At 42.2% G+C, this 25,888-nt stretch overlaps 1 protein-coding gene and 1 long non-coding RNA gene across 9 annotated transcripts in view; one reads left to right on the top strand and one right to left on the bottom strand.

Moving 5' to 3' along the window:
- Positions 1-18,606, top strand: part of LOC119240697 (uncharacterized) — a 51,493-nt gene extending 32,887 nt beyond the window's left edge. For 2 of the 3 annotated variants that reach the window (XR_008551033.1, XR_008551035.1), the window contains exon 5: positions 5,840-6,008. This is a non-coding gene — a long non-coding RNA (uncharacterized LOC119240697). Of the gene's footprint in view, positions 1-5,839; positions 6,009-18,269 lie in introns of those variants that run through there. The other variant, XR_008551034.1, reaches the window with a different exon arrangement.
- Positions 1-25,888, bottom strand: part of CADM1 (cell adhesion molecule 1) — a 315,335-nt gene that overhangs the window by 255,840 nt on the left and 33,607 nt on the right. The window lies entirely within an intron of this gene.

The raw sequence follows: 25,888 nt of genomic DNA on the forward strand, positions 1-25,888 counted from the left end.
CAGGAGATTACCATCTCTCCATCAGTGAAGGTACATTAGCCAAATCTGAGAGTTCTTCCCATTGGAGGACCTACTGTAGCCTTAAAAACAGATACCTACCACAAGCAATGGCTTATGACAGAGCAGCAATCATGTCTACTTATTTCATTGAGTTTACTCCTCCTTATCACTAACAGGGAAAAGAAGTTAGAAAGGACACCCCAAACTGCCACACCTTTCGCTGTATGCCAAACCAGATTATTCTGTCAACACTCCCAACAGCTTGTCTAAAAGTAACTACCTGTGATAGTGACTCGTACAAAAAGGCCATTTGGTTCTTCGGAAACTGGAGGCTACGGGAATTAATAAGGATGAGTGCAGCTGTTTAGTCCGGCACCCCTGAGGACAAGATACATGATCTAACACCTTTTGCTTATCAAAGATTCCCAGCCAAGAGAGTTCTTTCATCAGCATGTTTATAAGCTTACTTGCATATTCTAATGGTAACGGTACCAGATGACAGTTTTATAAGTAAATACAAGAGGGTATCATTTCTCCTCTTAGCATATGCCAAGGCATACATCTGAAGAAAATGTTGCCTTATTGTTAACAATACACTCCAGCACATCTTTTATTGAAAATTAAGTTTAACTATTCTGACCCTCACATCAAGTAAGGACAAATACAAATATTCTCTGGTTCTAAGTCACGGTCTCCCATGACTGGCTAATTAGGTGAATGAAGGGGGCAAAAACAGAACGTCAAAACTCCTCACATAGTTAACAGGCTTCCTCCATTAACCAGCTTCTTCAAAAGCCAACAACCTGGTCTTCTGACCATCACCCTCATTGCACCCTTAGATCTTAGCTACAAATCAATCATGTTTTTTATGATACAGTAGTAGACTGGGTGATCTGGGCACAAAGTCCCAAATTTGGGAGTTTTTCCATGTGTCTCTTGATTTGGAAGCTACCAAGCGACAGCTCCCACATTCCCATCCCCAAAACACCTCTCTCTATGGTTCTTAATATCAGGCAAATCACTGGTAATCTTTGATCTCAATTTCTCTCACCTGTAAAATTCAAGGACTATCTGATACATGCAAAATTTTCTAGATGGAATCAAAATGATTGAATGCATGGTTAGAAAGGGTTTTAGTGTCCTCAGAAGATCCTGGATCTCAGTAGTATTGAAGAATTGTTAACTATAAATATTCTCCAAAAGAAAAAAAGCATTTCATCATTCAAAAAATATCTTTTGTGTATCAAATATATACCAAGCATTCTGCTAAGCTTGCAGGTGCAAAATAAAAAAGTCGAATAGTAAAATGTATATAGCCCTAGATTTCAGATTACTAAGGAACATGGTCATGAAATCAGATAAAGTATAACATTATATATTAAGTGCCACAACAGAAGAATGGACAAAACGCGGTGAGAACAGAGAAGGGAATACCCAAACATTTTAGAATCAAGAAAGCACACAAGAAGCAGTTGGCTGGGCTTTATAAATGTATTATTTTTCTAATAAATCACATTCTGAACTCCAAATGAACATAATCTGTAACCAACTAACATAATCTGTAGGCCCACTAACATAACTCCAGTTGGAATTAAAGAAACATCACCCCATGCGATTTTAGTAATCAAAAACCAGAAAAGGTGAAAATGAGCATAGCTGTCAGTTAAAATCTAAGGTAAACGCCAACCAACACTAAGTGATAAAAAGAAAATTCTCTTAGAGACACATTCCAGAAGAAATCGGTAAAGAGTTAATAAATCCTTTTGCAAACTTAAGAGAAAAAAATATCTCTATAAAAACGTACATGTAATAAGGCTACAGATCATTGGTTAGCTGCCAGAAAAATGATGGAATATGGTATAGTTTACTTATTTCTTTTTAATGGCTCCAACATTCCACCTGAAAAATTGGTCCCAGAGCTGTATAATTGGGGATAAAAATTAAATGACAGTTTCCATTTGTCATGATGAAAGCTGATCACTTGTGTTTTTTCATTTATCCACGCTGACTAAAGTGGTTCCTAAAGTCTACCAAGCCAATCTTTTTCCTAACAGTGAAAATAATGCTGTTACGAAAAAAACAGAGAGAAATGGAATAAGCTGTTGGCATCTAAACATACATACACTTCATCCAGGTTTCCTAGTTCTCAGATCTCTATCTCCAAAGGCACTGGAGGTGAGGGAAGCAGATGACAACTTTGGGGGCTTCATTAATGCAATCTGAGAATATGCCCTTGATCCCACTTTTTTATTCATCATTATTATGAAATCAAATCACTAATATTTTACATTATCAGTAATGAATCTCTGTCTCCCCATATGTTTAAGAGACTACTTAAATATCAAAAGGTAGTGTCAGTAAGCAGTTAGGCACACTGGAGGAACTTACCCTAGGTCCATGTAAGAAAGATGAGAATTCATGAAGCGAAATGTTGTTATTGCTGTTAACTGGGGTTGGGGGTGGGCACTGGGAATGTAGAGGGGAAAGGTAAGGTTAAGTGTCTGGCAAGGAAGAGGACTAATAACTGTAAGAGATCATAGAGTCAAAGATAATTTTAATCTTTAAACATAAAAGTTTCATTTTTGGCTTTTGCTGTTGTTGATCTCAGAAGTCATTTGGAAAATGGAAGGCAAGCCCCTCCCCTCAAATGTATTTAAAGCCTTAAAAATAGATTTATGTGAAGCTGCCTTGAAGTATACGCCTTCCCTTTCATTCTAGACTTGGGCTGATTTGAGTTTAATTGTATTTTCATCAGTAACCTCCGATGAAGTGCTTCAAAAGGAGAGTTGAACCAAATAATGTAAGGTAGGAGTGAAGAGCACTGGATCGGGGCCAAGCTGCTGCTCCAAACTTATCAGCTGCATGACCTCCGGCAAGTTATTTAAACTGCTAGTGCCTCAGTTTCTCATCCAGACAAAGGAGGTTATAAAAGAGTGATGAGTCTTAAAGGAATTAGTATTGTGTAAATTGCCTGGAATAATGACTAGCACATTGTGAATCCTTAACAATGTCCCTACTATTATACCATGTAATAATGGTTTAAAAAAAAGAAAATCAAAGGATCATGTAGTCAGAAAATTACTAACAAGAAATTTAATAAAATTATTAAGATGTACTGCTTTAAGACAGAAGAATAAGTGCAATTAAGCTTAGAAAACAGATCAACTCTACTGTGATTATTCATATGGAAAATATTTACTTCGTAAAGAGACTCAATTTGGAAAGCACTCTCCTAGTGGATGTGAGTGTATCTGTTAAAAACCGTGATGCAACTGAGTGCCTGTTAGATAATGAACACTACAAGCAATTCAAGTAAGATGAAGACAGCACCCCTACCCTCAAGGAGCTTACAATTTTACAGTAATAATATCTGTCATGTATAGACCACTGGCTATGTGCCTGTGACGATACAAAGTGCTTTTCATACATGAGTTCTCTTACTCCGCATGAATACAATGGACCAGAAAATGTCTCTCCCATAACACAAAGCAAAAGGCCACAGAAAAATGAATCATCAGCTAAGACCTCATTACCAAGTTTTGGCACTAAGATTTCAACATTTTTGGATCTGACTCCAAAACCACATTCTCACTAGTACATCACACTATTCTCCATTTATTTGTAAGTCATCAACTACTTGCCAGGGACAGGATCAGACTACTGAAAGCTCACTTTTGGAACTGCTGCCAAAAGATGTTAAACTAGAAATAGCCACTGACGGTTTCTGAGATGAGAGGAGCTTTAGAAAGGCCACCTCCCTTCACAGATTAAAGGATGGATGAAAGAATTAAGCCCTGGAGAGGTGAAATAACTCACCCCCAAAGTCAAAAGATAAGATAATTCCAAAAATTATAGTGTAGATCAGCTGAAAAGAACACTTCCTTTACCAAATTTGAGGTATAAATCTATTCTCCAAAATTAGGTCAACATAAGATGCCTAATAAGACCGCAGAGGTTCCAAAAGAGCAATGTCATCAAGTCAGTCTCAAACAAAGAAACAACCAATATGTCCTGGGAAGGCAGTCTTGTGGTGGAGGGGGGAGAGGTCAGGGGTGGGGGTAGCATTTCAAGTAAAAACACCAAGAGTCATCATCACCTTTGGTCCCTGCTCTCTTGAGAGCCCCGATTGAGACTCCTGGCAGCTGTCAAATAAATGGTTAAACGTGTATGCAGCCTGAACTCAAACTGAAAAGAGAGGAGACTTCTGGAACTCTACTGAAATAGATAAAACCTAATCCTTTAAGTTTCAACATCCGACATATATGGTAAAAGCACAACAAGTAGTTTTCCAGGACAGCTTCCCCTGTCCTTAGGACAAGGCAGAAGTGAACTGAATTACAATGTAAACAGAGGTCTCTCTGATATGATATCTAGACAAGGGCATTCAATGCAATTATCCATTTCCAGATTGCACTGTTAGTATCTATATTTCACGTAGGTTAGAGGGAAGCACATGAGCCTAGGAAAATAAGAAATCTGAATCTGAAATGTGGCCGTGCCATGTATTAGCTATAGCCTTGAACAAGTCATTCAATCACTAAAAGCTTAAATATTTTTTCACCTGCAAAAAAAAAAAAAAAAAAAAAAAAGCTAATATCTACTTCTACTCTCTTTAGTATTAAATAAGAAGAGCATAGATTTCCTTCCTGGTTAGTGGTTTATTTCCTTGCAACTCCAAACGCACCCATTTTGTCCGTTCTGTGGAAATGGATCTGGGCCCCCTCATTGTTTTCCCTTTATCCACTGAAACAGTGTTAAGCTTTGTCAGCAGAGGGCGTGAGAGGGACACTGCAAAAGGCATAGGCCTCTCCAGGATCCAGCTCCTGAGGTTACAGATTCCAAGTGCTCTGGTCCAACAGAGCAGGGCCACCAGGTGTATCCTAAAGCCAGCAACTTCCCCAGCACCTTCTTCAGGCAATTTTTCTATCAAAAGATGCCTCCAAAGCAACACCTTCTCACACACAAACCGTTTTCCCCAGCAGCCTAGAGGGCATAGTTTCGGCTTGACCCACAGCAACTTCTCTGCCATAGGGAACCATGGCTGTGAGGACTCCAACACAGTGCAGCTGTCAGCCTGGGGGAGATGGGACTCTGTTGGGTGCTCTGCCTCAGTCCTAGTGTGGTAGCGGCTGCTGGTACTTGATCTTCTCATCTCTAGAATTCTCCTTACTAGGTACTAGCAAATCCCTCATTTCCCCAACTCTCATTGCAGTGAATGAGTCTATACTGAACTCTCCCTCTTCAAATTATGGTGGTTTGTATGGTTTCTTGTTCTCGTTTGGACCCAGGGTAATAGTTTCCTAGATCGGGTCTCCCTGGTGGTGCAAGGGGTTAAGATGCAACCGATGAAGCTGTCCACAGCCTCTGCAGCACGAGTTTGACTCCCCCGGCCAGGGAGCTACCCACATGGTGCAGCAGACCTCTCCTGCCTCGCCCGCTGCTACCCTCAGCAGTTTACTTCGGTCAATCTGCCTGTTCTGTTTCCCGCTCTGTCTCTGGTGAATCCTCTCACTCCCCACACCTCTGGCCTGTACCCCAGTTCTTGTATGCATAAATAAATAAATCTTTAAAAAAATAGTTCCCTAGACTAATGCCTGATGCGTAACTAATACTCAATAAACAGCAAATATTTTAATAGGAATTATAAAAGGTTGGGTTCTTTTCATCCCTGTTCTTAAAAGGCAACCTTTTCCCTTCTTTATTTCACTCTGATCAGATACTACTACAATTCCTATGCGGTATAGGTAGAATATGTTAGGAAAAGAATATCCCAACAGTTTCTGCTTGTATCTGACTGGGAAAAAAGTGAAGGCTTACTTACTATCAATTTATTTAACAGGCAGCCCAGAAAATTCTCTCCACCGACACTTTTGTTTGACCTAAAGACGATGCAGCAAAGTGTGGAAATGCCTCTTGTTCTTGCCAAGGATATTCCCAAATGATGTAAACAAGGAACCAACCCACATTTGTATATGAAACTTGTAAGCATTAAGCAGTGATCCTTTTATTTCTTCATTTCTCAAAGCAAGTTAATAAACTATAATATTTTTGAAAAATAGAAAACACGGCACATTAGCTACCCTGAATAATTGATGAATCTGTGCTAAGGGATGGGGTGAGAGTGCATCACTGTCAGGCAAAGAAAGAAAAAGAATGGGCTTAGTAGCAATATTACAAAGTCAATATGTATTTCCACATCTTGTAAATGTACCAGTTAAATTCTTGGGTAAAGAAGTATAAAAAATGCATTATTCAAAGTGTCATGTATTGTTGGCACATATTGTAAAATAAAATTACTATAAAAATATAGAAGATATCAAATATATTAAGTTTCTGTCTTCAAATTCTTTATTTCAAATCTTCAGAATTATTCTTCCTTTCAAAGGAAAGCTATCACCTTCCACACAATCCCTCTGTCTAAGAGTCTCACCTAATTATCAATTTAACAAGGAGCAGAGATGGGGGTGGGGATCTCAACATCTTTTAGGTAGGCACCTTGTTCAATTTCAAGAGCTACACCCCATCTTAAAACACCCCAAAATAGATACTGCAAGCCACCAGCAGGACCCCGACATAAAGCAAGGCTCCTCATTAAAAGTTGGAATAGACCCTGCCAGGGATGCCTGCAGGGATGTGCAACAATAGCAGTTACACCCCATGCCTTTTCCGACCTAGATTAAATTACTGACAAAATGGACAGACTACCTAAAACTGTGAGCAATACATTTTGCCAATGAAAATAATGATTGTGCTTGGTATAGCACACATGCTTTCTGCTCAGCTTGTCAGCATTTTCAGTTAAGGGGCTCAGTGGTCTTACCAGCCAACCCTTTCCCTGCCAAAACCAATAAGCTACCTTCATTTCTAAAGCCCCCTCAGGGCTTTGAATTACTATCCATTTTGCACTTAAGGTCAGTCCTGTAAAACTGTTTTCCCCCTGGAAGAGCCATAATCAGAAGCAGCCCCTAGTTAAAACTCAGATGGAGAAAACTCAAGAATATGTGAGCTTCTTGTAATTTTCCACTGCCAGTTTTTTCACATTTGCATTCTTAAAAGTCGGATCTACTATTTAAGATGGCAAGGTGCGTTTCCCTGGCAATGTCATCACTTAATGTTCTCAGTGTTTTATAGGAAAACATGTACTTCCCTAAGCCAATGCGTAAAGAGCAATATTTCAAAATGGCTTAACTTTATTGTTCCGAACATTCAAGTGAGTTCAACAATCGGATTTTATATTTCTGTGAAACGAAAACACACATACACCTTAAATTGCATCCCTTTTGTTGCATTCTGCTTTTCATTTTATGCTTGGAAAAAATAATATGCCAAATCTTCTTAAAGAAAACAAAACCTGTCCAGAAAAAAACAAATCTTGTCTTTTCTCCCATTTATTCATTTAATTCACTTATTTATGGAATAAATAACTTCCCACTTTAAAAAGATTTGTTAAGAAACTTAAATGGAAGGAAAGCCCTCCACTTTTTTTTTTTTTTTTTTGGCATGCGACCTGGGAATAGGGTAGAGTCATTCTATCTACCCTGGCAAATTTCACCATTAGAAATAAGGAATCCTCGCACCCTCCCGCGACTCTGGCCTGTACCCCAGTTCTTGTATAAAAATAAATAAATCTTTAAAAAAAAAAAAGCAAGAAAGAAGGTGATCTGGGCCTCCCCTGGTGGCGCAGCGGTTGGGCGCTGGGCTCTGAAGCTGCCTGCAGCCTCGGCAGTGCCAGTTCAATCCCCGGCCACCGGCAAGGGTCCCACATGACACGCAGACCTCTCCTGCCATGCCCGCTGCTCCCCTCAGCAGTGCATTTCGTCGGTCTGCCTGTTCTGCTCCCCGCTCTGGCTCTGGTGAATTCTCTCACCCTCCAGCGCTTCTGACTGTACCCAGTGCTTGCATAAATAAATAAATCTTTAAAAAGAAAAAAAAAAAGAAATAAGGTGCTCTGCCCTACTAGGGAGGGGCCTGGCAGATGCTAGTTTCTAAAGGTAACTTTTGGGCTTCCACAGCAGAAGCTGACAGGCACACCATTCTTAGAAAATACTGGTCTCCAAAGACCTATCTTTCTGTCAGTTTCCTTCTGCACGCAGCCCAGTTTGGGTTTCCAGGCACCACCACTCCTACTTATCTTTCTACCTCCAGGCCTCCCACAATTCTTAACTTCATTCATAGCTTTTATTTTTGGTTCTAAACTGTGCTTCTACTCTGGTAATGTGGTAGGAGGCAACCCGCTAAATGCATCCTTGATGCTGATGCGATCTTTCCAGTTATTGGATGTTTCATTGAATTTTACACTGTGCAACTTCAAATGTAGAAAGCAGCCGATTCATTTTGCTAACTGTTGTTCAGTATAGATAGCCGCTCCATAACTATACACTTTGATTTGGTACATGAGAAAACGTATTTTTCATTACATCCCTTATCCTCCTAATGACATTTCCAAACAGGATTTTAAGAACTGTGAAGCAGAAATAAAATTATGCTCAAGTTCCAAATTGATCTCATGGAATGGAAAATGGCTATCATTGCCAGTATTAACGGGACTCAGAGCTAGCAAGTTTCTAGTTCAGAACCATTTCTCAAATGATGATCACCTTTCAAATGCCCCTTACATTACCAATCACAACAGAAATCCTCTGAGAGAGCTCAAGAGACCCCCCACCCCCAATTCCTTTGTACTATACCCAGACTTCACCACCAGCTTGGGTGTACTTCCTGTCTTTTTAATAATGAATCAGGGCTAACATTTCAGTTATCTGGATTTACACAAAAACCTAAAGGAGCCATGAAATTGCTTCTGTGAAGCACGTTCTGTGGTGACTTTTAAATAGCTTTAAGAATAATTTGGAAATAAAAATACTGCTGTAGCAAGTTTTATGTCTTCTACTCACATATGCTAGAGCAATTTCTTTCTCTCAGAGATAGAAGGGAGGGAAATGTCTAAACTTCATAATACGCAGCCAATTATGGCCCACTGTCATCTTGGTTGTATTAATTATCTGCCTTCCTTCAGTTATCAAGACTTGAGAGAGGCCTAACAGCCACTTATTGCTCACGACCGCTGCTCCTCTATGGAAAGGGCTGTAAATTATCTCAGGGTGTCTCTGCATTTACAGGTTTTCTCCTGCCACCCACAAGTAGTGTTCCTGTGGACCTCTGCCTAGGCCACAATGGCTGAAAGTGGAGAGTGAACTGATGATACTCACTTACATGGGGGGGAAAATGAAGAGTTTCCACCCCAGGAAACCACCTACCAAATCATACCAAGTAGCACATGAAATGTAAACTAACACTAACATATAGCACAAGCGGAGATGTTGGGGTACACATGCAGCCTGAGAAAAGAGTTCTAGGGAAGGAGCTGGGGGAGCCTCTTGCTGCTGGGGTGCAGCTGCTTCTAGAACCACTGCTGTGAAACAAACACTGAAAGCTGTTTCTGCTTTTTTGCCTTTTGCTGTAAAAGCAAAAATGCCCTTCAGATATGGCACTAATGCAGACTTTTCATAAAAGCAAAGTGGTGAGATGAAAACTTTCAAAAAGCAAGAGATACCTGTGTCGGCACAACCGCATCACCCCAGGTTCGGCATGAAGCCCCTGTGGCCATTTGAAGATGTCACACCCCCTCTCACACCCCCTCTCTATTTATCATCCTGCATTTGCTCAGGACAGGAGGTACAACACACACAAAAAAAGATTTAGATGGTGATTTGTAGCCTCCCCCTAAACTTCAAGCAGTTATATGAAACAAAAATGTTAGTATTCATACAGCAGCAACTATTATTATTTATTATTCAAATACCCTTACAATGGCTTAGCTTAAGACACAAGCAGTCCCAACAAAGGGCCGATTCTTAAAGTGGGGATACCAAGATCCCTGAAGTGGGGGAAACACTCCCCCTGCTAAGTGAGGAGGGAGAAGAGAGTCCTAATTGTGCTGGGCTTCTTTCCAGACTATAGGGAAAGAATCAGAGGAGAATGTGTCCAGAAGACTGGTGTGTAAATTAGGATCATGCTTGGGAGACAATACAAGCCAAGGGGTCCTGGGGAGGGATGGAAGGAGAGGATCCAGTGATAGGTGGGCACAGAAATGGCCTGGAGACAATAATGAATTGTTGGGGGTGAGGGGGGTGTTGTGTTGTGGGGGAAGGGTAAGGTAGAGAGAAAATGCAGGGAGAATAAACCAAGTAGTGAATCGAGTTAACTTTCCTAACCATGTTAATTACTTATTTATAAACTCAAAGATTTTCTTGGAAAATCATCCCTGAAGATAAGTTGACTTACACAGGGAATGAGAGGAAAAGCTTTGGTTTTGATGCTCGTTCATCCAAGTGGCCAAGATTTCCTCCGATTACCTGAACCAGATTTTGGTTCCGATGCCTCTAGCCAAAAACTATGAAATCCATCTGAATCACAGCTCACCAACTGCACTTTAACCTGGAAACCAGGGGTGAAAGTCAAGTGCTTTATCCACGCAGACAAGAGGCTTCCCTGCAGATCAGGAGTATTTTAATGAAATGAGACTTAAGTGAATTGTTGACATAAGCATTAAATGTTGTCATTTAATATCAACAGTATGTTTGATTTGTACACAGTTATGAAATGTCATTCGGACCGGAGAGTTATATTGAGGTTTACCACATTATAGGAATGGATTTCCAGAGGGAAGTGAACTGATCTGTCTCAAAATAAAATGTGTTTACATTAACACTTGGGGGAAACAGACAGTCCTGCAAACATAGATGGAGAGATAAAAATAAGATCAGCACAAAACTCAACTTGGAAGAATGGCAGAATAAAATATTATTTCCAGACTCTGTACATATGCAATACTTCACTATATGTTTTTCTTCACCGTAATAAAGTACAAAGTTTATATGGAAAAGAAATGTCACAACTGAGAAATTTCTATCATACTTCAGTCTTCAAAATAATTTTTTAAGGGGGGAAGGTAAGAGTGATTAACATGGAGATGGAAGAAATGATTCAGGAGGGAGCCTTACTTTCTTATTTTTTTTTAAAGATTTATTTATTTATACAAGTACAAGTGCGGGGGTACCGGCCAGAGGCGTGGGAGGGTGAGAGAATTCACCAGACACAGAGCAGGGAGCAGAGCAGGCAGACGGACCCAAATACACTGCTGAGGGGAGCAGTGGGCGCGACAGGAGAGGTCTGCCATGCCATGTGGGGATCTCCCTGGACAGCCAGGAATCAAACCTGTGCTGCAGAGGCTGTGGACAGCTTCACAGCGCTGTGTTCAACCCGCTGTGCCACCGGGGAGGCCCAAGCCTTATTTTCTTAAAGGGAAAAATCTAACTCATAGCATCTGATATTGCCATGATAAAATAAGTTAATTAGTTGAATGAATTTTATCTAATTACTTAGTTACATAAAGTTACATTAGCTGCCAAGTTAGACTAGTTGTGAAGGAAATGCTCTATGTTAGAGAAGGAGAAGCTTCTTCTACAACTGTTTTTTCCCAGAGTCGGCCATGAATTATACCAAAAATTTATTTTCTTATCACAAATCCATTAAATTAAGTATTTCACCCTATACAGCAGTTTAAAAAATGATATTTAAGCACTACAACTCTTAAGTCCTGAGATTAACCAAATGAGTTAAACAAATACTGGCACAGTCCTAAATGGATCAAGTTACAGCTCCTCCCCATCTAGAGTTTTTTATATGGAAACAGGGAAAGAAGAGAAATTAGTCCTTTATTATTCACTTCTTCTAGAATGCTAATTCTTGTTAATGGTCTTGCCTCTCCAATGATTTGGGAAGCAAAATAGACAAAGTTCTCTCTCCTAGAGAGTCTAAGTCCTCCAGATTCTAAGCAATTAAAGTTGACTTAAAGGAGAACTTGAAGGAAGCTCTCACAGCAAAAAGAAGGGGAAAAAATACTGTGATGAGTCTTTGTTTACAACAGATCTTAATTCTTTATCCTTCACTTGAGGAAGCTGTAAGGCCTTTGGCACCTGGCTAAAAATAGCAGAAGGAAAGCAGGTGACAAAGATGAATGGTTCCCAGAGACACAACTGAAAGCAGAGGAATTTAAGAAAAACTTCAGTAGTGTCTGCAAAAGATACTTTCCTGCAGGTAAATCAAGGCGGAAGTCGAGTTCCTGTCTTGGAGCAGAAGCACAATTTGCCAGGCAGACATTTCTCTTTCAGTATTTCATGCTCACTTTCATGCTATATTTAAATATATATTTTTTTCAAGCCCTAAGAAGCAGGCGTTGCCATAGGATCAAGGAAAAGAGTGTCAGGGTAACCTCATGAAATGGAAAGACACCACATCACCTTTCAGATTCCTTGAGAGCTCCTGGCAAAAAGACAAACCAAAAGGCAAATAAATTCTAGCAGGAGATGGGACTTGAGATGCACATGTTGTTCCTGATGGAGGGCCAGGATCCACCTGCCCGCAGTCAGGGCCAGGATCCACCTGCCTGCAGTCCTCTTTGTGAGGATGAGAAGATGCTCTGTCTTTTCAAGAGCTCACTTTAGGTTAGCCATGACAAGAGGAGGTCGGAGACCATTCCTTTGGGCAAATCTCATTCTAAAGGATGTGCCTCTTACTGGTGCTCACATGGTATATCTGCCCACTTGTCTATCTTAAGGGATGATCTTGCACCCTTATCTTTTGATATTTTAGGAAGAAACCATTTCCCTACCCCTCTAACCTTTCTTGACTGTTCATAATAAAATAAGAAGGCTCATTAAATAGGAATTTCTGACTTTGGAAGTGCTGGAGAGGACCTTCCTTCCAACCCCTGGTGGTGGAGCAACTTCTTTGACCAGAGAGACTACGAAAGGCCTCAACAGAGGGCAAGTCTGCTCTTTCTGGACTCTCTCTTTTTCAGTTTCTTTTTATTAATATGGCAAATCCTTCTCGGTTCTCACCAGCTACTGCCTTTGGGTCCTCCCATTTTTTTTTGATCAATTGCAAAATCAAAATAGAAATTCAAAAGGCCTCTTATATGAAGCTGTGAAGATCATGAGCAGCGCCTCACTCCCCCCCCAAAAGCTCTATAATCATTTCTTTCCAAATCTTCAAAGCATTTTGAAGGGAAAAAAAAAAAAATATGTGTACGGGGAGAGAACAGGAGTATCTCTAAGTGCAGAACTACTTCAAAGAAAAAATGGAGGCGGGGTATAAATAAATACCGGACCTGATAGAAAATCCTTATATTCAACTCTAAATAATAATGCGCTCAGATCCCAAAGGGGGAACAGCGTCCTTGGAATGCTGAATCTATCAACTGGAGAAAAGGGCCCAAGAGTTGAGGTCAAGTCACTTGGGAACACTGTTCGGTCTTCCAGGAAAGCCACCACCGGCTGTGACCAAGGCTGCCCATGCAGATACCTGAGCAGCCTCTCCCCGAACTGAAAGGAACAACTTGAAAACACCTTCCTGCAAAACGGAAAGAGGACAGTCTTTCAAATATTCTTCCTCATGAGAGGAAAGAACCTGTTAATTTGTTGTGTGCCCAACACGGTGAAGTATTTCACAGATCGCTGGCACATTAGCATTTCTATCCATTCACAGCAACTTCGTATTCAAAGATCAAGTTGACAGCGCATGCATGCTCTGCATTCTTATTTGGAAATGCCAATAACTGGCAGGATGTGAAGCAACTCCAGGGTTCAAGTAAGCACCCCTGAGAAGTGGAGCCATGCTTCTGCCTTTTGAGTGGAACATTCTACAAATGGCACGGTGGCAGGCTTCCTGGAGAGCAGTGAGGACCAATGTGGTTGGGATGGGGTGAGGGTCTGGTTCTTGCATTTGCTTTCGAAAATCAGTGATGGCGAAACATCTGTAATCTTAATAGTTTCAGCTCAAAGCTAACATGTTTGAATCCAGTACAGTGAAACAAATGTGGGTGCTTACAGAGAGTATCTCCCAAAGATGTATTATTGTCATTAACAGAGAAGAACAATAGGCACTGGGTAGACGGACTATTAATTGTACACCCAGCAAATCTGAATGTGTACAAGTATGTGATTTGTCCAGCTTCTAAGACATCATAAAACAATGCATCATAATACACAAAGAAACAGCACTTGAAGTAAAATCAGGAGGTGAAATTTTGACTCCACAATACTCCTAGGGTTGGGTGGGAACGAAGGATAGAAAGGATAAATATAATTTTGTTTAATTAGAAGCTCAAAAGTCACATACCCACAGAGGCTAAAATATAACTTCAATTTCATTTTGTATAATTTTATCTTAAGTTAGATGAGTTTGAGTATAAACGTTTAAGCAAAAAAGAACATCATGAAAGTCTCATTAAATTACTATTAAAGGCTTAACACTTGTGCATAGAGATAAGACATGCCACTAGTTGAACCATACAGTAGAGAGTGCACAGGCCTGAAAACACAAAAACCTGGGCTTAACGCTGGTTCTTCCACAATTTCTAGGGCCTCCCCTGGTGGCGCAGCGGTTGAGCGCTGGGTTGCGAAGCTGCCCGCAGCCTCCGCAGCGCCGGTTCGATCCCCGGCTGCTCTCCGGCCACCCGAGGAGGGTCCCACATGGCGCGCAGACCTCTCCTGCTGCCCGCTGCTCCCCTCAGCAGTGTACTTCATCATTCTGCCTGTTCTGCTCCCCGCTCTGGCTCTGGTGAATTCTCTCACCCTTCCGCGCTTCTGACTGTACCCAGTGCTTGCATAAATAAATAAAATCTTTAAAAAATAAATAAATAAATTTAAAAAAAAAATTTCTATGATTTGGGGGAAACCACTCAAGTCCCTTCTAAAATAGATGTAGGGCCTCCCCGGTGGCGCAGCGGGTTGAGCGCAGCCCTGTGAAGCTGTCCGCAGCCTCTGCAGTGCGGGTGCGATTCCTGGCCGGCCAGGGAGATTCCCACATGGTGCAGCAGACCTCTCCTGTCTCACCTGCTGCTCCCCTCAGCAGTGCTTATAGTCGCCTGCCTGTTCTGCTCCCGCTCTGTCTCTGGTGAATTCTCTCACCCTCCCACTTCTCTGGCCTGTACCCCAGCTACTGTATAAATAAAAAATAAATCTAAAATAATAATAATAATAATAATAAAATAGATGTAACCCCTGTCTGCCACATAGGGCTTCTCCAAGGATCGAGTGAAAGAGTTTGCGTCATGTGTATTATCAACTTCTAAAGCACCATTATAAATTTAATAGTTCCAATCATATTAATGCCAAGGTTAGGCATGCTGGAACATTAACAGTCTGCCAAGTAACCAAAGGGCTTGCATAGTTCCAAATCCACCTCTGCTCAAAATGCTTTGCCATTGCCAGACTACCAGCTTGATAAGGACAAGAACACCTGTCTTAGCCCCCTTGGAATTCCTGACACTGGCAGAGTGACTGGCACTGATTGCAGAGTCACTACATACAGAGTGCCCAGCAGATGCCAGGTGCCACAGGGCTTTTGCACACATTCCCTCACTGTCCTGAACCTTAGGAGCAGGATATCTACAGAAGAGGAAATTTCACACTCACCAAGTTTAAAAAACTGCAACGGTGACAGCTGGGTCCAAACCCAAGTCCTTCAGATTCCAAAACCTGTATTCTTTCACACGGTAGGTGCTCAATAAGTTGAATTTGATCAAAATCTTCATTTCAACTCTAATTTTATATTAAAAGGACATTACTCAAAATAGGCTTTTGAGTATAAACTAGAATTTCAGACTTGACTTTTAAATCTACGGGCTTCGTCTGGGTAACATCTACAAATAAATGCGCCTGTAGTTGCAGATAAATCAGAACACAACTGATAAATTCATTCTTAGTCGGCCAGCACAAAACAGGACGGAAAATTCTGAGGGGTAGGAGAGAAAATCCGGAACCTTTGGTCTTGCCAGAAAATCCTTAAATAACTCTGCTCCCATTTATTTAAATCATTAGGCAATTGCAACTTTATTTAAAGAGCACTTACATGAATCAAAATGACTAGGTTGCCAAGAAAAGTGGAACAGACTTTCAACCCTCCCCACAAACCTCCTCTCTGAGAGAGAGAGAGAGAAAAAAAAAAAACACAAAAAAAAAAAAAACACAGGCTAAGGAGCTCCAGCCTGATAGGTAATTGTTTTGTAAAATTAAAAGCCACAGAAAATTGGAGTTTAGAATGGAAAATGTCATCTCAACCGTAACACTAATAAAAACAGCTAATGAATAAGTGCATTCTGGCAAGAATATATAAAAATTGCAAAGCCCGGTGTGGACAGTGCAGCATACAGAAGGAATCCATGTGAGTAAACATCAAATGAAGGATTATCCTTATTTGTGAAGAATGCATTCCAGCAAGAAATTGAACCAGAGACCTTTTGCATCCATAACAGCAGGACTGACTACCTGTGGCACGGAAAACGGATGCAGGTGTGGTCTCTTCTTTCTCTCGTCTTCGTTGTAGCTGGGGAAGACACAAGCTGCACTTCTGGGGTGCTAACGTGCCCCTCTCCAAGCCTCCAGAGAGATTCTCCACCATGTCAAGCTCTGACTAATTTTCAAAAGCATAAATGTGTCTATGAAGTGAGAACATGACTAAAATTAGAAAGGCTCTGAATTCATGAGCTGTGCCCCCCCCCATTAGGTTTTAGAGCAAAGAGCAGAAATAGGCATGACCTTCATCAAGAGAGGCAACTGAGATCATGCCCCAGCTGCTTCGTTGTGTGAGCCTTAGCCATGCAGCCAAGACTCGGTTTCCTCACCTGCAAAATGGGCATCAGCAGCAGACACAAGAATGGTTGTGAGAACTCAGTGAGACAAATGAGTGTAAAAGACTTAGCACAATATTGGGCAGGCAGTACATGCTCAGAAATGTAAGCTGCATTAATAATCATAGTAATTTTGATTACGATTATGACTGTGTTGCACCCTGCTCTGTCCACATATGCATTTCATCTTACAAGTTAGGAAAAAAGTCTCTAGGATTCACCAAGTCCCTGTTCCCCCTCCACATTTAGCACTGCCCTCATTTATAGGGGTTCAGTCACCACACCCCTCTTCAGAAATACCACTTCTGAAGCTCAAAACACCAATAACATCCCACCAGACATAATTTCCTTTAACCGGTTCTCTGGAATCAGATAAAAGATTAGCCCAGATAACAAACTCATCTGATCTCTCCATTTACATATTTCTAAGTGAAGGCATACACATGCTCATAAAGATCTAATACGTTTTTTAATTAATCAAAGCCCTTCAAAGTTAGAGCAGAGCACATACCCCCTTTCACTTCATCTTCGCAGATGACGCATACAAGCTCCGCAATTCAGTTAATCACTCATCATGTAAACAAAGAAACCTCTCGAGAGCCAAAGAGCAACATGTGCATGGATTCACCATGCATAAGGGTTTTTTTTTTCAAACAGGAACAATGCAATCTATTCAGCAGAGACGAGCACACCGTGCCAATTAAATATGTTGGGTTCCATAATTATATCTGCAATAATGAATGGAGTAGAGTGTTATTGGTGCACAAAGCACGTCTGTATTCCAGTCAGTGATTTGTCTCTGGTCCGATTCATTTAGATGCTTCCTCTGATGAGCTCGCATGGCAGACAACTGTATTTACGCTCCCCACCCCACCCAGGGCCTCACTTAAACTAATAACTTGAAGACTAGTTTTAAAACTATGCATGCCCTTGATATGTACAAGTTTAAACTACAATGTCACAATTGCATTTTCCTAGGAGAAAGCAGAAGCTACGATGAGTACCACTGCATTTAAACCTGCCTCTCTCTCCAGGAGAGACACGCAGCGGTCTCCTTGGCCCGCCCCAGCCTCGCCCGACAGCATGCCCGCTCCAGGCCAGGATGTGCAGCCCCCTGCTTCCTGCTGTAGTCGGCTCTAACGGGAACACGGGCCGGCAGTGAAACCACTAGTGAAAACCTGAAGAGACTAAATTAGAAAGACTTTCACATACAAAGTTAATTCAAAATGGCTTAGTCACTGGTAGCCACCATCTCAGCAATTTGAAGAATTTCATTCTAGACCATGTGTGCATATGGTTTCTCTTATCCTCACACTTATGCTTCAGTGGGTTCAATAAATTTTAAAAATAAATTACCTCCCAGTGCTTCACTATAACATTCAGACTTCCTGGCCTTTCCAGACTCGGGCCAGACTATTTCTGTGTGTCTAGGTATAATTTGTTTAACCTTCTATTAAATCCTCTACTGATTTCTTACAAATAGGATTTAAATTTTGGAACTGTACATGTACTTCGGTGCTTTGGTACCTGCAAAGCAGCACCTGAACACCTGGCATCTTTTTTCTCCCACTGGCAGGTGGGTCACAAAGAAGAATGTTCTGGAAAGAGCTCCCACCGCTGTCTGGGCTTCTTCTGCATCGCAGTCTTATCTCCTGGCAGCAAATGCTACAGCGCAGCTGGTCTCCACAGGGTTAAGGAAACCACACACTGGCCTTTTCATTTAAGTTCACTCCCTACACAAACCTTTCCCCTTTGCCATGGGTATTGGTTGGCCACAACTGTAAACAGCTCTTAAGATCAGTCCCGAAGGCCAGGCTTTTTCCAGGTGCTGGAAGAGTATCACACAATGCAATATGTACAAATAGCCTGAAACAATACAACTCAGCCACAGGCAGCTTTACTGGTGCGTTTGACAAAATCCTCTCCCACTGTTACCAAGTGCTGTAGTAATATGTCCAGGACCTAAAAACCATTCTGAAAAACAAACCCTTTCACTACTGGGTTTATATTATTCCCTCTGAAGATCTCTAAATTCACTATACCATGGTCTTTTAAGGGACAATGAATGGTAAAAACAAATATTAGCAGCAGTAATAATGATGAAGTAATTTACAGAGTAATTAACATGGACAGGCCTTGTGCTTTCTGGTCACAGTCTCCCTGTCTGGGTTCTCTTAAGCACAGTGCCCTGCTCTGGCCTGGGTCTTGGAGGTAAAAGCCACATACGTTGCCCATATGCTGGGGGGTGGGGTGGGAGGTTGAAGAGGATAAGAAGCGTATCACTTGTATCGACAACTGGTCACCAGCTCTCTGCTCCACATTTTTCTTCTACTAAGATCCTTCTAGAGCCACAACCTGGTTTCTTTCAAGTATAGATTAATTTATTTCAGGTTCTGAGCCTATGAACCCATGCTAATTTGCATGGCTAAGTAGAAAGGTTCCAAAACCAATTAGACAAGAGATCTTTAGTAACTGTGGGTTTGCAGTCTAACCTGAAGTTGAATTTCAGTGTAGGGGTTCGTTAGTTCATCCAATAAATATTTATCGTGTCTGTAACACACATTCAGCACTATGCTAAGTGGCCTAAGAATTATCTATATAACAAAGTTCCTAGTCTGCCAGTATTTATTGTCTAGCAAGGTGAGAAAATGGAAACACAGACCTCTAAAGAAAAATAAATATTATAAATCTCCAAGAAAAGGAACAGTTCAGACAAAGCTAAGGTGATCAGGGAAGACTTCATCTTCATATAGAAATGTCTAAAGTATAATAGGTCAAAGCAAGGATATGGGAGGAGACACATGTTAAAAGAAAATTCTTTAGGGATCAGACACTACAACTCTGGATCATGCAAGATGGGACAACAGACCTTCAGAGGGGAGTAGTTGGTGAGCCCAGAAGGCCAGAGAATCTTTTCAAACACAGACGCTCCACAGCCAGGTTGTGAGCAGAACAGGGTTTAAGGAAGATACATCCATCCACAGCACGTGGGCCGTGGGGAACAAGCAGCTGACCTCGTGTCATGCAATGTAATGTCTGGACATAAGAAATGTACTAGGAAAGGGAAGAGAACTGGTTACTTGCAATGACGCACAGAAGGAAGATGATGCTGCAGGGGTTCAGGCTGGTGGGCTGCCCAGGAGAATGACGGAGAACAACAAAAGGAGAAAGCAAAAATCAAGGTCCAGGGCTTTGCTTCTGATGGTGGTGGCAGGAGCAGCTTTTCTAAGTGAGGTTTCTATGTTTTTGGTAAATATCTCTATAGTCAGGAATTGAGATGGGGAAGAGGTAGAGACCAGTTCTGTTTTAAACAAGAGAGGTTGGAGAGGGACAGCGTGACGCCCAAGGGTGCCAATAACAACAAGCACTGACACCGGAGTTCAAAAAAACTCAGAGTAGAAAAAACCTCACTGAGTAGAAAAAGCAACACGCAGGCTGTGGGAGTGAACGTGGGATCTAGAACGTGGGATAGAGAAACTTAGGGGAAAGAGAAGCGGCTATGGCCAAAACTCTGAAGAGACATTTAGCAGGAAAAAGGGAGCAAGGCCAGAACAAGAGCTACCCAAAAAAGCCAGAGCCAGTGTACAGCTGCAAAAGAAACAATGTTTACAAGGAAACAGGCATGAATGGTGCCCAATACAGTAGGGCAAGCAAGGAAGATAAGGCTGAACTAAGGGGCCCTGCATGACCTTCACAAGTATGATTGCAGCACAGTAGGCGGGGCACACGTTAAACTTGGAGACCGGCTCAGAAGGCTCTGCTCTGGGCTGGCCAAATCTATGGCAGGAGAGCAGCGGACACTGGCAAGGGTTAAGTGGAACAGGAAGAGCCCCACGTAACAGCCAGCAGCTGGAGGGGAGCACCCTGGGTTATCCAGTGGTCCTCCCGCTCCATGGCATGATGCTCCCTCTGCGGGACCACCCAAGCTAGGCTCGCGGGCCGCCATGACCTGTGCTCAGCAAGGTGGGCCGAGGGCAGCAGCAGCCTCTGCTGACAAGCACCGCATCTCATCTCATCCAGAATTAAAACAGAGCACCAGAGCAGCGCCCTATGAACCTATTAAATATTCTACAAGTAATTTATTTTTGATGTGGAGGAGGAAGAGGGAGGAAAGCAAGGGAAGTTAGAAAACCATCATTAGGTCGGAAAGTATCCGCCTATCACAAGACTTAATTGTTCTGCCCCCGCGGAGCCCGGGAGTCTAATTCTCTGACTTTAAGACAAGGAAGGTGGAAAGTAGCCCCTTCGAGTCTGGGGGTAGGTCAACAGGGCCAGCGACTGGATCTTCCTTTTTAAAGGACTGGCATAGAAGAGAGGCAGTGGGGTAAGGGGGGGAGGAGAAGAGGGGACCTCAGGGTGCCCCTTGCAAGGGTGTGGGCACAAGGAGGGAAGGGAGCAAGAGAGAGCTCGTAAAAAGCACTCATCAGCCTGTCAAGTTGCCACTCAAGATAACTGGGGGGGGGGAATAGCTTTATTTTAGCGTGGCCTCTCTTGAGCCCTGATTAAAACACGATCCTTCCAGAAAAATGTACATAGATATAGTATGTAATTTCTGGGGACTCACAGACCCACTGAAGGCCATTCCCGGGCCTCCTAAAAGGTCTCCTGGGCCCTGCATGGGCGGCCTCGGCTTTATCTTGCCAGACTTATTATTTCAGCATCTGCCCATCAGGCCACAACCCTTGAAACTAGAAGTCTCCCCCTGCCTCAGTTTACTAGTCTCTCCTCCAGGGAGAAAAAAAACAAAAAACAAAAAACTAAGTGTAAATATTTGCTACAAATTTATATATCCCGCTTTTAAGTTATGTCTTCACCTGCCATTAGTCTTCTCCAATTTAAAAAAAAATCAATTCGAAACCAAACAATGTGTTGCTGTGACAATTACTTGCAAAGAGAATGAGGTATATGTGTACATTCTTGTTTCAGAGTCGTGTTATTGGAAACTGAATACAGGGCTGCCTTCCTTTCCTTTGTAAAAATCCAGGTACCTGACATTTCACTGCCATTGGGTACTCTCAGAAAGGTTATGTTTTCATAATGGAAAAATTCTCACTGACCCACTGGGGTTTCTACTTCCTCGCTCATCAATTAAAATCATCAGCAAATTCCAGCTGGCTTTAGTGAAGTGCAGGTAAGTGTGTGAACGCGCCCAACAAGGCAGGCGAGGGCAGGTGTACCTGTCACCTCCCACTCTACACCTGAAGCCTGAAAACCAAAGGCCAGGCAGGAGCTGGGGAGAGAAGAGGCAAATGTGTTGTAGAAGAGACACTCCTGTTTCCAGCTCCCGGCTCCCAGATGCAAGTTCATCCTCCCCCAGCCGTCGGCACCACCGGCAGCCAGCACTGCTGTATTATCCATAGGCCGATAAACCTCGGAGATGAATCATCTTCAATTCAGCCTTTTCCGCAGTCTTGTTTGCTCAAGTCTGCTGACAGAGAGACTCCAGGCACACTGCATCTCTTCCCTCTTCCTTTACATTGAATCAATTAGCAATGTTAAATATTTAACACATTAGTCTTATTTCACTGAACAAAACAATTCACAAGCAGCTTCCGCAGTGGCAGCGACAGATAGGGAGTGGACCAGACGTGGGGAAAATTGAATGAAGGCAAAAGTACGTCTTAGGTGAATGTGTATTTTAAAAATATAAAAATCTATTCACCATTCACTGAAGATGGATTGCTTGTTTCTTTCCTTCTCCTGACAGGTCCTGAATCTTTATAGAGAACATTAAATTAAAGCGCATAATGGGTTTATGTAGCGTGGTGTGCACTGGAGACATTAGTCACGTCCCTTAAGCATTTTTCTCATTTTCTAAGCCTGACTTAAGTCCCATGTCCCACTGCTGGGGCGGGGGGGCGGGTGGGGGGGGGTGCGGTGGCTCCGCACTAACCCGCAAACCATATCTGCAGCCTGTGTGCCACTCTCTACACTCGGGGTGGTTAGAGAGGCTGGGCCCAGACTCACAGCCACCAGACCACGCACGGCAGCACGGCTGCAGTTCACAGGAAGCAGCGGACAGCTAATAGGGTCATTCGAGGGAGAAGTTTTGTTTTATTTTTCCCCTCTTCCCCTTGTAAACACATGGTGGCTTGGAGAGGGGAGGTGGCGGGAGATTCACAATCATCCTGCAGAGCCCTGAATGGGTGAGTTGGATGGTTTCTATTCAAGCACACATGTTGAATTCACATGTAATACAGCCAGAGGCTTAGAAACAACACCACTACACCACCAGGGATGTTGTTTGTGTGGTCCAGGACATTCGATGACAGTATCAGCAGATTTTATCAGTCCCCCAACCTGGTACCATGCTTCAGAAGGCACTCCTGTCCCGCAGCATCCAGCCTACAATGTTAGTGTCGAGCTGACCCACAGAAGGCTCTTCAAAAGATATTCAAACTGTACAGCCTCTTAGCAGGCCATCTAGGCAAACCTGATGCTAATGAGAACACTGATAGAACGAGTTGCTTGCCATGTAGCCAGATTTCATTAGCATTAGACAAACTCCGCATCATATAATTTTTGCTGTGAAATAATTAGAGCCCTTGATCTCTGCCTGGGAGCACTCCTACCACAGCACACTGTGTCAGGGCAGGAGGAAAAAGCATTTTGATGGAATTCAAAGGAAAGAAAAAGAATATTGTTGTAAGCTTCTCCTATAGCCTACTATATAGGGGGTAGCCTCATCATGCTCAATATCGTAACTTCATCAGGAACGTTTTTATGGTTCTAGTCGGCTATGTTCTACGTGAGAGGAGAGGATCACATAAAAACATGACAGTCATGAGCCTCCCTGGTGGCACAGGAGTTAAAGTCTCAGTGCTGTGAAGCTACGGGCAGCCGCTGCAACATGAGTTCAATCCCTGGTCAGGGAGCTACCCACATGGAGCAGCAGACCTCTCCTGTCCTCGCCCGCTGCTTCCTTCAACAGTGTGTTTCAGTGGCTCTGCCTATTCTATACCCCACTCTGTCTCTGGTGAATCCTCTCACCTCCCCACACCTCTGGTCTATATCCCATTTCTTGTATGCATGAATGAATAAAAATAAATCTTTAAAAAAAGAAATGAGAGTCAGAAGAATAAGGATATCTGCTTAATGCCTTGGGATATAAAACTCACAGTTTCTCCATGGGAATCTGAAGAGAGGAGATAAATTTACATTGGATACATCAGCTAACAGTGATGGAGCCCTTACCAAGTACCTTGTACCTTAATTAGCATTTTAAAAAGATGTAAACACAGATGCAGATATCTATGATAGCTATCTGAACACTCCTACACCCTCACAGGGAAATACTATCCCCATTTTACAGATAAGAAAACTAGAGCTCAGACATGTTAAGTTACTTGCACAAAACCCCACAGCTGGTATAAGGAAAAGTGAAATTTGAATCCTAAAAAGTTATTTTCCAGCATCGGCTTCCCTCACTTTAACACTTCCTTCCAGCACTTGACAATCTTAGGTTTATTTTTCCCCAAGTGGTCAATTTTTATCAAACAGCCTCTGTAATTTTATAAATAAGAGAAAGAGAAGTAGAACTGTGGTAAGTTTTAACCTAGGAACTGAGAGTGCATTTGCCTAGGTGTCTCTCAATTTTTCTTTTAAAGATTTATTTTTTTTATACAAGAGCTGGGGCACAGGCCAGCGTTGTGGAGGTTGAGAGGCTTCACCAGAGGCAGAGCTGGGAACAGAACAGGCAGACTGACTGAAATGCACTGATTAGCGGAGCAGCAGGTGAGGCAGGAGAGGTCTGCTGCACCATGTGGGTTGCTCCCTGGCCGGCCAGGAATTGAACCCGCGCTGCAAAGGCTGCAGACAGCTTCACAGGGCTGCGCTCAACCCACTATGCCACCGGGGAGGCCCGGTTTCCCTCAATATTTTGAGAAGCATATTGGCACTCATCCTAGACCAGCTTTCTGCTGGAACGGACACCAGGCAAGGTGCCGCCTTCCTGTTCTGAGGGGGTCAACAAGCTTGCGTCCACATATCCAACCCATAACGCACTACGAGGTCCCAGCAGTACAACCATGATTTTCAGAGAAGGCTCATTTAACCATACAGGTAGTTGATAATTTATATTATTTACTTTCTGGTAAAGATATTAATAGCCAAAAACACTATGAAAAAATTCTCCATCATTTCCACCCCCCTAAAACCAGAAAGGAAATGACTCGTAGCACCCTAAGCCTGCAAGGGCTCCAGGTCCACCAGAGTGAATGAAAGCAGAACTAGTTTGACATTTCCTGCTGACTGTGATTAGAGCATCTTTTAATGAAGCTCACTTCAAATCATTTTAAATCCATTTGCTCATGTCAACATCAATGTACTCAGCATTATCTACCAATTAGTAAACCGGAAAATATTCTTTAGATAATCTGAAATCTCAGTAAAATATTCAGCATGCCATTCATTTACTATAAACTGCCCTGTAAAAACAAATTAGCAAAACCAGCTGTCACAGGACAACATAAACATCCATTAATACAGCCCAACTACTTTGGTCTCCGGCAAGATTTTTCAGGAAAGAAAAAAAAATGCGGTGGAAATATAAATCAACGCAAGTTTCAAATGCCAGGCATGTCTTCACCCCAACACATTGCACTGATAGTCACGTGTGCATTTACCTTCCCTATGTGCGAGGTCAAACTTGGACAGGGGAGAAAAGGGTTAAATGAAACCCTCTTGACAACTCTTTCAAATGAGGAGCTCAAGTCTTTGTGCCATAATAATTCTGGAAGGCCAATAGAGTTTTAACACATGTCATGCTTCATGAAGATCAGAAATGTCGAAGAGCAAGAAAGCGGACCAAATAGGAATATGATTATGAATATGCAAGGGAACAATTGATTCAATTGCAAGACCCAGATTTTGCATGGCGCACTTATATACACTGCAGAAAGCACCTTCCAAACTTACAAGAAGCCAGCGAGTACATCACTTACCAGCCAACATTCACGCGTCCTTTCCACAAATCAGCCTGACAAAATTCTATAATTTAAATACGGCAATATTTCAATAGCTGCCTTCCACTTAGGACCCTTTCAGTATTTTTCATTTTAATGCATTGGTTATAAATAAACTGCAGCAGCACCTGTTAAGAGGGATTAAAAAAATGCTTTTATATTATGAGAGACTGGGTGAGAGCCTGTTCTCTGATGAACACACTCATGATATGCACAAGACGCCGGTAGTGGA

The sequence above is a fragment of the Talpa occidentalis genome, unplaced genomic scaffold (genome assembly GCF_014898055.3).
Source record: "Talpa occidentalis isolate TD23 unplaced genomic scaffold, MPIMG_talOcc4v2.1 talOcc4.12, whole genome shotgun sequence".
In the NCBI taxonomy this organism is placed as follows: Eukaryota; Metazoa; Chordata; class Mammalia; order Eulipotyphla; family Talpidae; genus Talpa; species Talpa occidentalis.